Source organism: Sturnus vulgaris, chromosome Z (genome assembly GCF_052056855.1).
Source record: "Sturnus vulgaris isolate bStuVul1 chromosome Z, bStuVul1.hap1, whole genome shotgun sequence".
Taxonomy (NCBI): Eukaryota; Metazoa; Chordata; class Aves; order Passeriformes; family Sturnidae; genus Sturnus; species Sturnus vulgaris.
In genome coordinates, this window is record NC_142283.1 from 7,200,291 (window position 1) to 7,218,762 (window position 18,472).

At 44.1% G+C, this 18,472-nt stretch overlaps 1 long non-coding RNA gene across 1 annotated transcript in view; it reads right to left on the reverse strand.

Annotated features, from left to right (window-relative positions):
- LOC148219640 (uncharacterized) overlaps positions 1-18,472 on the reverse strand; it is a 46,418-nt gene that overhangs the window by 6,589 nt on the left and 21,357 nt on the right. Inside the window, exon 5 of the long non-coding RNA XR_015799378.1 lies at positions 508-624. This is a non-coding gene — a long non-coding RNA (uncharacterized LOC148219640). The remainder of the gene's footprint in view (positions 1-507; positions 625-18,472) is intronic.

Here is an 18,472-nt window from a genome sequence, read left to right on the forward strand (position 1 = left end):
TAAAGAAGAGTGGCTATATTCACTAAACGGGTAAGAAAGATGCCCCTAAACCCAAACACATGGGTTTCAAAATGTGACTGCTTGCTCTGCCTCTGGTGACTAAACAATCTGTGGACAGAGAAGCCCAGTGAGATTTTAACACCCTTCTCATGGCCCCAAAGACCCTTGCTCTGGTCAGGTCCAGGGCAGGTCCAGTTGCAGCAGCTCAGAAGATCAGCAGCTGCTTTTTTACACCATCCAAGTGACATCCAAACATCAGCCATTCCCCCAAGTATTTTTCCCAAACCTAGAAGTATTTACCAAACGTGATACCCATTTATATAATCAAGCTTCATATAAAATGCAGCAAGGGCATCCAGCAGGAGATAAAACAAAGATACATTGATCTAGAATTATAACTACTTCCTCAAATAAGGTTTCTTGGACGTAGATTTAGCTACAGGTTGATCCTTAGCTATTGTCTTTCTGTTTCAGCAGCTCTGTTCCTGTTGACAAAATAGTCCTTACCTGTGTCTCTCAAATTCACACTTGACATGCCTGCTGTACTTGCAATTAGGGCAGGAGAAGCCCATTGTTCAGGTTTTCCCCTCTGTCTTCTCTGCAGAAGTATTTCTCACTGGGGACCTAAAAGACAAAATATTGATTTTTTTTTTTTCCTAAATGGCTTGTTCTTTTTTATTATGTTATCCTGGTGGTTTTAATTTCTTACTGCCTGCTTTGATGTAGCAACCTGAAGACAGCCAAAGACGAAGTTCTAACCCTAAGGCCTTGAAACAAAAGATACAACACCTTCCCTCTGTCCCTCAGAAACGAAAATAAAATGGCTTAGTTGAAAGAAATCCACAGCAAGGAGGGTGTGAAGAAACCTTTAAATTTCCTCACCTGTCGATTAACACGGAGGATGCACCCTGGACACTGGAATGGCCTTTCTGACAGGCAGGAATCCATCTTTCAGACTGCAAAATTATTCTCACTTCAGTCCTGTGGTGAACTTCACAGCAGTCAATGCTGTGTGTGCCCGAGGGAGCCTCAGGGAAGCCACCAGGAAGCCACACGGGCACAAGATCACCACAAGGCTGGCAGCAGCAAACAAAGGAACTCTGAGCAACCACATTTCACAAGCGTGCAAGCGTGTCATTGGTAAATCAAGTGGGGATTCCTTTAAAAATACAGTTGTCCAACTGCTTTTCATACTCTAGGAAAGCATTACCAAGTTAAAGGCTTGTGAGTTGGAAATATTATAAGCTACTTTATTTCAAGAGATAAATTTTGGGGAAGAAAAACTCTCAGAGGACAAAAATTGCAGAAGTAAGCAGTGGTGCCATGGTGAGCTCTGTCTGTACTTCAGGCAGCAGTGGAGTGGGTCAGCCTGGACCTCAGGAGGCTCCAGCCCACCCCACACACAGTCAGGGCTAGCAGGAGCAGAATAATCCTGGATGGAGATTCCACGGCCTCTCTGGGCAACCTGTCCCTGGTTCAGGCCACCATCCAAAATACCAAATGTGCATTTTTTTGCCTCAAAGCAGGATCCCCTTTACAAGCTGTGTGCCCATACCCTGTCAGCTTGAGCCTCCCAGAAGAGCTCAGCTGCTGGTACTCCTTGCCCACACATCTTTCTCTACATCCATCCTGTCCCACCCACGGCACAGAGGGCTGCATTTCCCTCTGGCCAACTTTCTGAGGTTGCCATCAGTCCAATTATTCAGCTGTCACCTACTACAGGTCAGTTACAACTCCTGCACTGGGACCAGCCAGCAGTGAGCCTGCAGAGAGACAGGAATGCAACATGAGACACCAGTACCCCACAAAAAGAAAACAAGATGGAAAAAAGGGCAGGATCAGAGGGTAAAGGCTAATGGATTATACAGAGACACACCAAGAGCTTGTACATGGCACAACTGCCACTACATACCACAACATAAAACTGCCAAAATTTCAGTTTTGCCAGTCCCTGGTCTGTTACTACCAGAGCTGCTGAGAATTACAAGAGCATTTGAGAGGAATCTTATCAGGAAGAAAGCAACTTTAATGGCATTAAACTTTTCTCTCGTTCCCACAATGATCCATCCAGTCTAGGACTGCCTTTTACAAATAAGAATCCTTGGAGGAGCACTCTCCAAGATGTAATGGTGCTGTAGAGAAAGGTTCCTTTTCCTAAGCTGAAAGACATTTCTCCAGAAAGTAATAAACCCCAAAAATCTTAATTTCAGCCAAATATCACAGACATAAACCAACAGTAAGCTCCAGAGTTGCTTTTGCATGGGGGAAAATGGGATGGGGAAGAGCAAAAGAGAATATTCATATCTAGACCTGTATTTAAGGTTCCTTTCCACTTATAAGGGGTGAGTCTTGGAAGCCAAGCTTCAGTCCAGGCCAAGTATAACTGAGAATGGTTGAAAATAAAGAAATTATGTTCAACTTCAGCACATATTAGTGATAAATATAATGATTCATGCACTCTAGAAACAGAGAGAGGAAGCTTATTACAGATATATTAAAAAAAGGGCACAATTGGACCAAAATATATTCTCCCATAAAAACAGACTACCCGCTTTCTATCATTAGTTGCAAAAAGAGACTTCCACTAACACCCCTGATATAAAAGCACAAGCAATTCACAGCCCTTAAAATCATTCTATCTTCCTTCCCTGCCCAAAGAGTGCTCAAAGTTTTCTGAAGCACTGGGACTGTAAGTCCTAATGAGATATCTCAAGCCTTTACTTACAAGCACGTGCACACCTTCCCCTCTTCTCTGTAACTCCTAATGTACTCTGTGAAGATAAAGTTTACAGAAAACCTAAAAATATTAAACACGTACTCTGTAGCTCTTTTCATTTACCTGCTCTGGCGTGAGACCCATGCATGTCTTCCCCCTGCTTATGCAGGAGGCGTTTTCAGCTAATTCACCAGAGCTCTGATAAATTCTCATTCATCTACTGTGCTGAGACCTCTGGGCTGGCAGATTATGTAGTTTGCTTAACAGCCGCATTTTATTCAGGGAGAGCAACGAAAACCTAGTGGAATTATTTCTACATGTGTTATTTTCTCCAAGATGCATGTCAAGGTATATTTTTCAGCTCGTTACTTAGTCATGGTCTGGAAACCTGACCATGAGCAGTAGGCAGTATGGACCAGAGGGAAGGTGTTGGTTGCTATCCACCTCTGAGAGGATGACTGTCTCAGTAATAGAGAACTAAAGATTAGGAACATGCATTTTACATAGAAACTCAGACGAGTAATAGGAGTACTAATAATAACTCATATGAATTATACAAAAAGTCTGAGCTTATTCCAGACTTTGAATTCAAGTAATAAAATATGTCCCTAACGACTGAGGGTCTGGCTGGAGAACCAAACTCATTTCTACCTCCAGCTCCTCTGATACTAACAAGGGGTATGTCTTTCTTTTGTCAGGAGGAAAGCAAGCTTGGCAGGCCAGCTGGTGACACGACCTTTATGAAAATGAGAAATTAGAAAGAATGGCTGCTTCCTATGTTTATGCAGCAAGGTTGCCCCTTACCAAGGATGTCAGTCAGACGCTGAGCTTTTCTCCCTCTCTTCCTTCAGTTTTTTTAGCACTCTTCAAGCTCATTTCTTTGTTCTATCAACATAGCAGGTGGTCCATGTTGGGCACCCAGTCAAATAAATTCATGAACCATCTGAAAAAGCACACCAGGGCTCAAGCAGAATGTGTTGTTTGCTTGGGTTATTTTATATTATTATATTTACTATTATTATTATTATTATTAATATATTTTATATTATCTGACAGTGGTCAGATCCCTAGCTGATGTAACCCAGCCCTGCTTTACTGGCTTTAACATTACCAGGCTGCTTCTAGTCAGGTTCTCACTGCTGCAACTTGACTGCTGGGGAAACACTGGGAGAAGATCTGACCTACCCCTTACTTTGTCCATGTTAAATAACCACCTTTTTTCCCCTCCATCAGAAGGAAAAGACAGTGCTGCTTTCCCAGGGTGTCACCAAAAACAAGATGCTGAGGAGACCTAAAAATGTTCTCTTAACCACAGTGGGACAGTATTTGAAACAGTAAAGAGCAGAAAGCACTGAGATATATCTGCAAAACACAGAAAAAATTTACTTTCACCTGTGCTCTCAGCTGTTCTGAGGACGTGCAAAGGGCATGCTGTGTTTGCATACACTTTAAACTGGCATGTTTACAAGCTGGCTTGCAAACACCCCTTCTGAGTACTGCATTTAACAAAGGGAAATAAAATTAGAAAATAATTAGGCTTATTTTTTATATTTTTCCTTTCATCTCAGCCCCCCTTCTGTTTCTTCATAGATTGTTCATGTTGAGGTGGTAAGTACACACAAAAGCATGGAGAGAAAGATATAGATGATATAGATAGATATAGATATATAGATATAGATATAGATATATAGAGATAGAGATATAGATATAGATATAGATATAGATATATAGATATAGATATAGATATAGACATACATATACATATACATATACATATACATATACATATACATATACATATACATATACATATATATACATATGTAGATTAGATAGATAGATAGATAGATAGATAGATAGATAGATAGATAGATAGATAGAAAGACAGATATGTGCACCATTGTTTCCCATTGCATTTTCCAAATATGTACCAACAACACCACCTGTGTCCTGCTCTGACATCAGCTCAGATAGTTACATCCTGTCTTGCTAATGACCTCCCCAGAGTTTCTCCTGCATGCAGATTATCTTTCTTACCTCTCTGGCCTAAACAATTTCCCTTCCTTTGATGCAAAGCTGGTGGCTACAACACATCCTTTGAGCGCTGCCAACATAAGGTTCAGTTTGTGCCTCCCAGTCCCACTGCACCTTTAAGGAAATTCCTGAGTAAAGTGACTGATTTGTAAAGACAGACCTTCAAATTCACATTTGGTTTAGGTGTAAAGCCCTCCATGTTTGCACCTAGAAGAATTAATCCTTGGAGGAAATGAGGGAACACTTCTTACGTGATTTCTTCACCATGTGAGCAGACAACACCCAGTCACATCAGTTCTACACTGTAGGGATCAAATTAACACCTGAGGATTGTCTTCAGACACCTTTAAAATATGATTTATTTTGACTTAAAACACTGTTTTCTCTTGAAGGTGGTTTCATCTGCTACCACTGACTCCCTGGCACAAGTCCATCCTAGCCAGGTCTGGTGTGAGAAAGCCTGTTCAACAGGCTTTGCACAACTTCATGGTTGATAAATAAAGAGGCAAGTGTTTAGCTACTCATAGCAATTTCCATGGCCCTGGGGCTCCTGACATGCTAGGGCTGATTGGTCAGTCGCATTCCTGCTCTGGCTTAAGGCACAGTGAGTGTAACCTCCTTTCATGCAATGCTTTGGAATTATGTCAAGTTTGAATGATTTCACATGAGCTTCAGAAGGTAAATCTCCTTCTGTTTACTTAAACACACACACAGTGCCTGGTGGAGAGCTCTTCTTTGGCAAAGAGAAATGTTTCTGGATTCCACCCTGCAAAGCAATAGAAAGAAAGACTATTCTCCTCACCTCTGATTGTTATCACTGGCTACTGTAATTTACTACCACAGGGCAATGACAAATGCAGTCTTGGAGCACTTGCTTGAATCATGTGGGAAGTCAGGCAACATTGGCCTTGCAATCTGTGATGCTATTCCAAATTGCATTTTAACCCCCACTCCTCTTTGATGACTTATCTTAGAAGAAAATAAAAAAGCAAGCTACAAGTGATGAATGACAAACAGCAGATCACCCATCCAAGAGCTCTTTAAAGAAGAATCAGATAAAAAGGTGGAAGTGAGCTGGATAATGTTCAGGTCCTGTTTTCTACCCTGTTGTTTGATGTAGGATGGAGACAAATCTTCAAGCCAAAATGTTAAAGAGAACGAGAGGTAATGTTTTTAATGAACATGGACACCTCTTGTGAAGGCTCTCTGCACATCATTTCTGAGTTTTCTGCAATATTAATGACTTGATGAGTATAATCAATGCTCCTGGTTACATTAACAACTAAGAGTAGAGTGAATTTCGTTTAAAACTTCAAATTTTAAGGAAAATTTTGCCGAATACTCTCTTCAAGAATGGGAGAGGGGAAAAAAAAGTCAGCTTTTTTTTTCCCTTCCTGTTTATTCATCCAGTTCCCAAAATAGCTTTAGAAAACTGGTAGACACATACCTCATTATTTACTGCATATATGGACAGCTCGCATGGATTAGAAAGAAAATGTTCTCTCTCATGTCACAGTTTGATCAAACTGCCTAGCTGCATTTTGGAGATTTTGCCCTTCATTTATTTATTTGCAGTTGGACTCCATCAAAATCATCAAGAAAATAACCATTGGTCTAATCCAGCATGGTGACACTGTTCCTGCAGATTTTGGTAAGACACTGGGCCTTGCAGGGTAGTGGGATTTCAAAGCTCCCTCCAAGAATCAGTTCCCTTCCTAAACACCAAGAACCCACTAAATAGCAAAGAAATCCTCTTGAAGGAATGTCCAGTTTGGTAAGAACCATAATGAATTCAGGCTGAGGAAAGGAAACGCACACTCTTCCTACACACAAAGACAATTTGACAGATAATTATTCCTGTGAGTCAGTCATGAAGTATACTTCCTCTGATAAGAAACAATTTGCCATCATCCCTTTTTGTTGTTGTTATTCCTTCCTTAGTGTCATGACAGAAACTGCTGGGGGAGGTCTATGGTTGCCAGCTGTTTAAGCAAAGAGGGAGAATGCCTGGTACTTTTAGATTTACAGGTATTCAAAGACCAGAGAAGTTTTTAAAAGTGAGTTCTGACAACCCTGAAATTACTGGACTTCCTTTAAAGAGGGGCCACAGGAAATGAGTTTGTCCTCCAACACATTTACTCCCAGTTCTGTTTCCTCAAAGGAACAGCAGGTGACTTCAGGCATTCTGATTGAGGCTCTGGTAGCATTTTTCTGCATTTTTGCCATTAATGCCACCTGATTTTTTAGTATCCTTCCAGAAAGAGATACAATGCATGAAACCTTAAAAGTCTTGGGATTAATATAAGCACACACAGTCATACTCCACTCTGGATATACTGGGAAATGTTGCTGTTCCTCCCTGAAACAGAGATTGTGTGGTTAACCTGATCAAATGTCTTTACAGACCAGGAAAAGACTCTACTAGATTCACTGGGTGTTGGATTCAGACCAAAGAGACTCAGGTGAAAAATTTCGAACAGCATGCAGTAATTGCTCCTTAAATTGCAATGATTTTATAAAAACTTCCCCTTTCCACAGTCAATGCAATGCTCCAAGCAGGAGAGACAGGAACATATGTGGCCCAAGGTAAGAGGAAAAATTACAGCAGTTGCTGTTTTAACCAAACACTTCCCAGTTCTCAGCCACTGGTTTCTCTGTGGGATGCAAGGGAGTGTTTTGATTGTGTAGAGCTGGATGATGCTGACAAAAGAGGATGATGGTTCATGCACAGAAAGCAGGGGGAGGGCCAGCAAGGCTGATATCATGGTGGCAGAGACCACCCAACCAGGAGGAAGAGGCAGCTGGGAGCAGTCTCACAGTCTCTTGTTCTCATGGAGGACATGAATGTGACTGCTGGAAATGCAGCAGAGCACAGAGGAAACAGGCTAGGAGGCTCCTGATGTGTGTGGCAGAGCAGCTCCTGAGAGCTGGTGAGCAAGGCAATGAGGGGAAATGGTCATCCTGTCGTTCAGGAAGGGAGAAGAGCTGGTGGGTCATGGGATAGCTGGAGGCTATCTTGGGCTTGGTGATCATGGAAAGATGATTTTTGATTCCTGGAGAACAAAGGAGGGGTGCAGCAGAACTGCCACCTTGGACTTCCAGAGGGCAGACTTTGGTATGTTTAGGCGCTGAGAAAGTCCCCTGGGAGGGCATCCTGAAGGACAAAGGAATCCAGGAACACTGGATATTCTCCAGGTAGAAAATCCTAAAGGTGCAAGAACAGATTGACTCTATGTGCCAAAAGATGAGACAGTGGGGAAGACTGGCTGTGTCTAGAATTCAGGGAAAAAAGGAGAGCTTATGACCTTTGGATGAAGGATCAGGCCAGGAGGACAACAAGGACTCTGTGAGGTTATGCAGGAAGAAAATTAGAAGGTCCAAAGCACAGCTGGAAGTTAATCTGGCTGCTGACAATGTAATTATATTTATAAATTTGTCGGCAACAGAAGGACAGCTAAGGAGAATCCCCATGCATTCCTCCAGGAGTTACAGGCCTGTCATCTGCCCTCAGTGCCAGGGAGGCCATGGAGCAGATCACCCTGAGTGCCACCAGCAGCAGGAACAGGACAACCAGGGCATCAGGCACAGCCAGCCTGGGTTTGGGACAGGCAGGTCCTGCCTCACCAACCTGATCTCCTCCTGTACAAGGTGACCTGCTCAGGGTGAGGAAAGGCTGTGGCTGTGTCTGCCTGCACTTCACAAAGCCTGGGACACCTTCTCCCACAGCATCTCCTGGAGAAACTGGCTGCTCCTGGCCAGGGCCCTGTGCTCTGGGGGGAGAACTGGCTGAGGGCAGGGCCGGCAGTGCTGGGCAATGGAGGCACATCCAGCTGGGCTGGGCACAGTGGGGCTCCCATGGGATCAGCCCCGGGGCCAGGCCTGTTCAACATCTCCATCCAAGGGCCGGCTCAGGGCATGGAGGCCGTGTCAGCTGGGACAGCCCCGGGCTGGGTGTGAGTGTGGATGTGCTGGAGGGCAGGAGGGCTCTGCACAGGGCTCTGCACAGGCTGCATCCATGGCATGAGCCCAGTGGGGTGAGGGACAGCCAGGGGCAGTGCTGGCTCCTGCCCTCGGCTCACAGCAACCTCCTGCAGCTGCAGGCTGGGGGAAAAGTGGCTGGAAAGCTGGGACAGGCCCTGGGGGTGCTGTGACAGCAGCTGGACACGAGCCCAGGGGTGCCCAGGTGACCAAGAAGGCCGATGGCCCTGGGCTGTCCCAGCAGGAGCAGGGCAGGGACCGTCCCTGTGCTGGCCCTGCTGAGGCCACTGCTCGAGTGCTGTGTCCACTTCTGGGCCCCTCAGAGAGGAATTGAGGGGCTGGAGTGTCCAGAGAAGGGAACGGAGCTGGGGAAGGGTCTGGAGCCCCAGGAGGGGCTGAGGGAGCTGGAAAGGGGCTCAGCCTGGAGAAAAGGAGGCTCAGGGGGCCCTTGGGGCTCTGCACAACTCCCTGACAGGAGGGGACAGCCAGGGGGTTGGGGGGGCTGTCAGGCTCTGCTTCCAAGCAATAAGAGACGGGATGAGAAGAAAGAGCCTCAACTTGTACCAGAGGAGTTTTAGTTTGAATACCAGGAAAAATTAATTCACTGAAAAGGTTGTCAAGCACTGGAGCATGCTGCCCGGGGAAGTATTTGAATCACTGTCCCTTGAGGTATTTAAAGAACTGGCTCTAAGGGACAAGGTTTAGTGGTGGGCTTGGCAGTGCTGGGTTAATGGCTGGATTCAATGATCTTAAATTACTGAATTCCGCCTCAAATTGTTCTATCATTTTATTCTATGATTCTAAGTACCGAATCAGTGAAGATGAGCATCATGTTAGGAATGCAAAGCACTTAATAAAATAAAGGCTAGCATCTCTGAAATACAAAAAACACTAACATTTGATTACCTGGGAAGACACTCCAGGGAAAAATTCATGACCGCTGAAAATAGTTCTCAAATTATACACAGTACGATGCAAGCATTCAAAACTAGATGCAAGCAGTATAAAATGGATTTTTCTAAAAGAACATCCAATGGTGAATTTAGGAATAATTTGCAATGGGGTCTGACTGCCCTTTTCTTTGAGTGTGCTACAGCTGTTTGCACCCAAGAAGAACAGGTCAAAGCTCTTATCAGATGGAGCAAGGTTGGCTCTTTGTCTGCTTTCCATTGCTGCAAATTAAGATGCAAGATATTACAAATAATTGCAGACAAGGGAGAAAGGCCTCCAGTTCTTTTCACATTTCAGCAAAACAAGAGGCTTATGGAAAAGAATAAAAATTGTTTAAAGGTCTGTAGTAAACACTGAACAGAAAATTGAAGTCTGATGAGACTATTTGTACTTTTACTCCATATGGTCACTTGGGACTGATTTGAGCACTGCAGACAGCAAGACATACAGCTTTTACAGCAAGGCTACACTCTTGCCAGGTAAGTCCTTCAAATTGCTGCACGGCTCCTCCTGACTCAACAGCAAGAGGCAGAAATTATGATTAGTGAAAAGAGGTACACTAATAATCACAGGCATTATTCAGAGAATTAGACATTTAGACCTTGAACTAAAGGCCCACCAAACTTACCAGCAGATCCCCTACTCTTTCCAGTGGACTCTGGATCTGATACTAATCCAGTGAATTTTAGGGTGAGATTTCCTCTGTCCAGATATGCACTTAACAGACACCTTTTTAAATTCATCACAGAAGCGCAGATGAAAACCAGTTTTCAAACAGTTATGTTGATGACAGAGGGTGTCCTGAAATAATTTAAATATTGTGATCCTTCACCGTTATTTATTATAAGAGCATTTTTCCAGACTCTAATATTAAAAGTGGCAAAATGGAGGAGAAGGATGGAAGGAAGGATTCCAGGAAGGATTCCTGGGTTCCAGGAAGGGAGGGAGGAAGGCAGGAAGGCAGGAAGGAAGGCAGGAAGGAAGGCAGGAAGGCAGGCAGGAAGGAAGGCAGGAAGGAAGGAAGGCAGGAAGGAAGGCAGGAAGGCAGGCAGGAAGGCAGGAAGGCAGGAAGGCAGGAAGGAAGGCAGGAAGGAAGGAAGGCAGGAAGGAAGGAAGGCAGGAAGGAAGGCAGGAAGGAAGGAAGGCAGGAAGGAAGGAAGGAAGGAAGGCAGGAAGGAAGGAAGGAAGGAAGGAAGGAAGGAAGGCAGGAAGGAAGGAAGGCAGGAAGGAAGGAAGGAAGGAAGGAAGGCAGGAAGGAAGGAAGGAAGGAAGGAAGGAAGGCAGGAAGGAAGGAAGGAAGGAAGGAAGGAAGGAAGGAAGGAAGGAAGGAAGGAAGGAAGGAAGGAAGGAAGGAAGGAAGGAAGGAAGGAAGGAAGGAAGGAAGGAAGGAAGGAAGGAAGGAAGGAAGGAAGGAAGGAAGGAAGGAAGGAAGGAAGGAAGGAAGGAAGGAAGGAAGGAAGGAAGGAAGGAAGGAAGGAAGGAAGGAAGGAAGGAAGGAAGGAAGGAAGGAAGGAAGGAAGGAAGGAAGGAAGGAAGGAAGGAAGGAAGGAAGGAAGGAAGGAAGGAAGGAAGGAAGGAACTTATCCAGCTGTTGCCTCTATAATCCATTGTCCTAGGGTGATGTTATGGTGCTTGTATCCCCAATCGTGTATTCTGTTTATGCTTGGTATTATGTCCTGTGCTTTCAGGACTGACTCTGAAAGTGAAGCTTTGTTTTGTCTCGTTATCAGCCGGCTCACCTCCCCCATGGTCTGTGTTTAGGAGATGCTTGCTTGCTTTGCTCGCTTGCTTTTGCTTATTAGTTAGTTCAGCTAGGCAGTCCAGTTTTTTCTCTGGACTGTTTTTTTTTCCTTCTTCCTCTCCTGAATACCATGTGAATGGACGGGGACCTGGGAAACCCCAAGAAACACCGGGAGTCTGCATTCTGTGACCTGCAGCAGCCACCCAAGTGCCGGAGACTGATAACTGGGTGACCACTCACCAGCGAGACTCTGAGTTTGTCATCCCTTCAGAACGGTGAAAGAGTTTTTTGTCATCTGGTGTTGTTTTTTTTTGTTGGGGAGTGGTTTTGCTTGTTAAATAAACAGGTTTTTTTCCACTCCTCTCTGAGGAAATTCTTCCCGAACCCGGTGGTGTTGGGAGGAGTCGTGGGGAGTTTGCTTTCTGGGGGCTCCTTCCGGAGGTTTTCCCCAAAATTTGCCCTAAACCAGGACACCCATCATCACTGTTGGTGGCCTCTGCTGGAAACCTCAGTAGAGCCCTGCCTCACCCGAGGGTCTTTCTGGCTTCTTCTGGCAGGAGAGAAGAGAGAGAAATCGCTTCATCTGATCTTCATGGTCAGAGGGAGCTGCTTCAGATGAGTTTTATAACCTTCATCCTCAAGCAGGAGTAAGACAAAGGGACCCTAAACCATCCTTTTGATGAAGAGTAGTTTTCTCCTTGTTTCATGCAGGTCAGCCTACTGTATCCCCCTCTGCTCACACCACACCTGATCACTCATTTTCTACTTGGCATGTTTCAATACTGCAATGCACATATGGAGGAGGGATATATCCTTCACCTTTTGGCTTGGTCCCACTGGAGGGAGCTGGCTTTTCCAGGTGATGCTTTCTCAGTCCAATTCATTGAGTGAGGAATTTCAGCTCAGGCACATGACAGAATATGACTAACGTGAGGCATAGAGTGAGCAGGCTCTGTCAACAAATACATCTGAGATGTGTGTATGTGTGTTTGTGTTTCAAAGAATACCTGCTGTGACTGTATGCTGCTATTTTTTCCATTTACTAGCCCAGAAGAGATGATTACAAGGCAAAATGAAAAAAAAAAATTATACTTTCCATAAGATGACAGCATTTTATTACTTTAGCAAATACTTCAAAGATGTTTTCCAGTGTTGGTGTTCCAGGTACCCTTCCAGCCTGACCTAACCTCCTGTGAAAGCCAGCAGAATCCCAGTCATTCATTTCCATGAACTCAATTTAGGCCCCATGTGTGTGAGTAAACAACATTATCCCATCCTCTATGTGTTCACTTGCATGCTCAAAAAGAGAACTCAAACAGGGGAAAACGGCAGCAATGTCACATTTTTCCACCCAGCTCTAAAAGCAGGATCCAGTGGGCATGAATTTCCATGGGATGACGTGATAGAAGCACTGTCTCTGCACCTGCAGGAAGGTGTGGCTCAGTGCTCATGAGGCTGCCAACAAGCTGAGTGCTGCCACCACCCCCCAAAACTGTCACACAGGGGTGGAAACCCAGCACTGCCACTTCCAGTGTGTGACAGCATTGGCACCAAGCACACCAATTAAACAGAGCCCTCCACTTGGAGACACGCAGGGAGGGACCTCCTGATGAAACTGAACTAGAGGTGAGTGTTGGGATCAAAAAAAACCACCAGGGAACACTGTAGGAGAGATAGGGGACAAATCAGAAAAGCATTACCTCAAATGCACGTTGCTACTTTATACCCCCCAGTCGTTTAGCCAAGTTAGTGCTAGTGGGTGACACCAAGCACTGTGTTATTGGTACATTTGGGCCAGTGCTGCCCACTGCAGCTAAACCAGCTCGTCCAGGCAAAGTCTATCGACTTAATCCTGCCTAGGATCCAGCCAGAGCTGTCATTTCCCACCTGTGCTAAACAACTACTCGTGTATATTCATGAACAGTGGTCTTATTACTAAGAATACACCTAATGTGTATTGCACTGTAACAGGAGACAACTTACAACAGGCCTATTAAAGGAAATCGCAGAGATCACAGAATTGACACATTCTGTTTAAAGGCAGCCACACTTATACTTGATTCCACAACTAGAGACAAGTTTGTTATGTTCCTCACCTTTCATGAACGCTCATATTTACTAGTTTAAAACGCGAGATAAAAGCCAGACAAGCTTTGGCAAAGGAATGGGGGACAATATCAAATGATAAGCAAGGCATATTTATAGGTGTAAACAGATCTAGAAAAGGAAGCATTAGATATAATAAGCACTCCATGATGTGGGGCAAACACTGAGACTTGAAAGCAAGAAATATCCAACAACTTGTAACATCAAAACCAGCAATTGCAGGTCTTAGCAGGCAAATAAAATATGAACAACAAATAAGCATGCATAAAAAGGGAACAACGACATTAAATACTTTGATCATTGCTACAGAATGAGTGTTTTACAACAAAACAATGCGTAATTGATTGTGTAATTATTCGTAAATGCTGATTATTTTGAGACTAAGTATGGTTTCTCTATCTCATACCAAGCATGCCATTCTGCATTTCAGCTGAAATTGTAATTTTGGAAAAGTGAGGCAAGGTATCAGGAAGCAGAAGGAATACTGAATTGTAAGCAGTGAATTAAAGCCACAGGTTTTGGTAACATAATACACCCAGAATTTAAAAACAATGAAACAACAAACAAAACAAAAACAAAACAAACAAAACCCACACAAAAAAACCCAAATAAAAGCAAAACAGAAAAAAGTACCAAGCAAACAAACAAACAAACAAAAATTTTGAAAGTCAAAGAAGCATCCTTGCATGTTTCCACATGAAGGCTGTGTTTAGGAGAAACGGCTTATGAACTCAAAAGTGAATTATATAAGGCAGTTATGTGGTTTTCGTTTAAAAAAAAAAAAAAGAGGAGACAAAGAGACATAATAAAAAAGGAATACAGACTGGAGCATGTTAACGTCAGCAGTAGAGACAGCCTGGGAAACTATTTTAAGAGATCAAGAGGAAAAATATTTAGAAAAGTATGAGCTAAGAGCAGGCAATATGAATATCTAGAAATGGAGATCAAGTCTCCCCTGTTGGAATTCACTAGGAATGATGCCTCTCAGGTCCAACAGCATTGCCCATTTGGAACAGCAGGAAGGTCTGCTGTCATCTCCACAGAAACTCCTACACACCCCTGGACCCCTTTATGGCTTTTTTTGTGTCTTGCACAGAACCCACGATTTCACAGCTCCTGCAGGAAAGAAATCATGCAGTGAAGAGCTTGATTCTGTGGCTAGAAAATCCCTTCTGAATTAAACCCAGAAAGCAAGAGGAATCTGCTTCAGAATGCCTTAATGCTCTTTGATGCACAGCCAAAGATCATTCTCCTCTTCATATTTCCAGCACATTTAGCCGTGGCCTGTTCAGTTCTGCATTTTTCACATAAGTAGCCATTGTCAGTGCAGGAGGAGCTGTGATTAGTCCTGTTCAGACTGGGGTAGCATGACTGCAGGAGAAACACATCTAGTGCAGGGAGAAAGAGAGTATATGCTTCATTTGCTGGCCAGCAGACATCCAAGGAGCTGATAGCTAAGAAGGCCAACCCATCCTTCTCAGATGAGGGTGAACCATTAAAATCAATGCAGCTCCATTTATTTCAGCTCTGTCATGCCCGGTTAGGGAGCAAAGACATGGCAAGAGAGTGGCACAAAAAGACTAGAATAGTGAGTATGCATTAGCTAACACCAGCTGGGGATCTCATCTGGTGATGAGATCAGGGAAATGCTGCCTGGGACGTTTACAAGTTAAGGGTGCAAGACAATATAGAGATCACTGCAAGATGTTATTTTTGTTCACTTTCTTCTGCTGAAATAGATGGAAGTCAATACGATAACACTGGAGCAGATTCCAATGTCCACACCTAGAAGCTGTTAAAAAAATTATGAATAAAGCAACTCAGAAAAGTTTGACATTTTGCTGAGCAGAAGCCTGGCAAGGAGAAATATTTCTCTGCTCCATTATGGAAACAGTGAGAAGGAAATGTCACCAAAGTCTGAATACTGTGGCTCAGTAAATCTCATCTTCTCACATGTGGGTCCTAACAGCAGCAGTGGTCTCATTAGGATAGGGAAGGCAGCACAGGAGGAATGGAACGACTGGAATCAGCCACTCTGGCTAATGAGGGATGGCTCAGTGGTGCAGCACACTGTGCCAGATGACTTTTGGAGCCCATGCACAGAGAAACAAGGATTCCACGTGAGCTCTTGCTTTCTCCAAAGCTTGTCAGTTTATAGGAAAACATAAGATCACACCCAGGAACTTCTTTCAAACACCCTGTAATGCTCAGTAGATGCAGCATTGCTGCAGAAAACTTTAAGCCAGTCGCTACTTTGTAACCCTCTACCCCATGTTCTTCTTATCTCCGCTTTCCTCAAATGGTCAGTCCTGACCTTTTCATCACCCGAGTCACTGACATCCTTTCTTACATCCCTGAAAACAAATGCATCAAAATCCCAGCAGCTGGAACACGTTTGCATTTGACAGGAACTCTGCAGCCCACCCGAGTCAAGCTGGAATGGTGCACACTTCTTGGGGATGAAAAGGATTAGGAAACAGGGCCTGATGCTGGTGTGAGCCCCCTGTGCACAGAAAAAGCTGGGGGAGGAGAGATGATGCTGTTATGGAGAACGAGGACAGGTGGGGTCTGTATACCAGTGCTGCCATCTCAGATGCCTGTGGAGAAGAAACAATAAATACTAGATAAAGTGCTTTAAGGGTTAAGAACTTCAAGGGGATAGCCTGCACAGTCTCAAAGAAGAGATAATAAAGAGCCTGTAACACTAGATCCAGCCTCTATGTAAAGATAATCTACTCGATGGAGGCTTAATCCTAGCTAGGGCTGTATAAAGTCTGAGAAAAAAGGGGGTATAGTGTGAACCCTGAATAGTCTAATTGATCCCAAAAGTAGAGTTCCTTTTTATATGTAAATATTCCATCTCCCTTCAACCTCTTGATCATCCAGGGTCTAATCACGGAGTTCCTAAAAAGACATCTGCTGTCAGGAGGAAAAAACATCCCCTTGTTTAGAGCTCTTCTCTCTCACCTATGGTTTCAAGCTGTGAGTGCTCTCATGTCACTTTAGTCTCAGAAGCTCATGGACATCCTCTGGTACAGGTGATTGGGGCACAGCCTAGACAAGAGTGTCTCTGCCCATCACTCCATGGCCATGCCAGGCACAGTGGCTCCAGAGCTGAAGTGGAAAAGGCACCAGAGAACTCATGGGATTGCTTCAGGACTTTTGTGAGTTTTGAGCACTTTCTTCTGCCTAAAGAGAGAGAGGTCTGTGGCAGAAGCTGTTTTAAATGAAGGTACCACACCCCTACTTCAGCAGAAGCCATCTGTGTTGTATGACCAAGAATTACCTGAGATCTAAGCAGACAGGCTTCTTGGGTGCTGGAAATAATTCATTTTCCTGTGCTCACAGCTTTGGTGTTTTGGTGAATGCAAGAAGAAGCACAAAAGGCTGCTGGTGGAGGAGCCCATGAGAACTTCCTCTTTGACTTCTCCGAGGAGTGATGAACCACCAGGGTCACCCTGCCTCCAAATACCACCATTATCACCAGAGAAGCAGCAAGGTCACAGTTAATTGTGATGATGCTGCCTCTCCACCCAACTCTCCCTCCTCTCCCCAGTTAAGAAATATGGGCAGAGGGATCACAGGTGTGCAGGCAGCCACCAAGCTCCTGGAATTTTCTGCTTCAGCTGCTTCTTGGCACAGAGAGGGGAGGGGATGCCATTCCCTGCCTAACGTACAATGATGGGAATGGATTAGGGATTCTCTGGTCCCCCCAGGTAAGCTCCCCTTTTGGGAGACTTCTGCCTTGGACTTGCTGACAGCCACAAAGTCCTGCTCCTCCTGAAGAGAGAGTAGGTGTGAAGACAGCTCCTCACCATCAGGGTGCCAGGAAGGGCAGTTGGAAAGGGATGGGATGAGAAGGGTTCCTCACCACAGGGAAACATTTCAGTGGTTTCCTCTCTTCCTTTTTTACTTCTGCTCACTTGTCAGCTGCTATTGCCTTCTTTGTTATGCTGGAGGAAGGTGTGAGTTTGGGGAAATTAGAAATTCCAGAGAACTATCTGGAAGCCAGAGTAGGAGCCAGTCCCCTTCTGCACTCACTGTCTGCAATGCAGAAGGCAACAAAAATCAGCAGAGTTAAATACACCACAGTCTGTTCTAAGGCTCACTGAAGATCACTGACATTAATTATACTTCTGCCTTGCTTCCTTCCAAGAGATAAGATGGCAAAGCAGAGGAAAATTGTCTAGAAATAGATGATTTTACCCATTCTATGGAAACAGATGAGCAAAACAGTAAAAGCAGCAGATATGATTGGCCAAATGGTCTCTGCTTGTTCTGCAGAGGTCTTACAACATATCCCTCTCACTTGCATTCTAGATGTATGTGTTTTTCTACAAATTGCATTGTTACTTTATATTTTCTTGTCTGAAAAATTTCCTTCAGTCAGATGAAAATAAAATCAATGCTCTAGCTTATGCTCAGAATGATATGGCCCCAACACACAAACACACATATCTGTTGTCAGAACTCTTCTGCCTTTCTTTTCCTTTCTTTTAATACAAGTCTGGAATCCACTGAGTGTTCTTCAAGTCTAAGCTCCAAACATTTCAAACAGCACAAAAGGTATGACAAGATGAAAGAAAATGTCCACAAATAGACAGCTAGACAACTAGTTAGCAGCTGTCTGCTTTTCTTCAGGGTTTTTGTGAGTGTGTGTGTTTTTTGTTGGGCTTGGTTTTTGTGGGTTTTTTTTCCCCCTGCAGGGGGGAAAAAAACCCCAACTTTATTTTTCAATCTTGAAGGAACTGACTGCAGATTCTTTTGTTCTGGCAAGAATCCAACCCTGTTTAGCACTGGAAGTGGGGGAGGAGGTGAACTTATGATGCCATGTGTAACCTTGAACCTGAGAAATGTCTAACACAGTATGTGTACAGTTGAAGCAGTTTAAATGGCATTGATCATTTTCAACTTTTGTATTGTACTGATCGTAACTTAATGAGGTT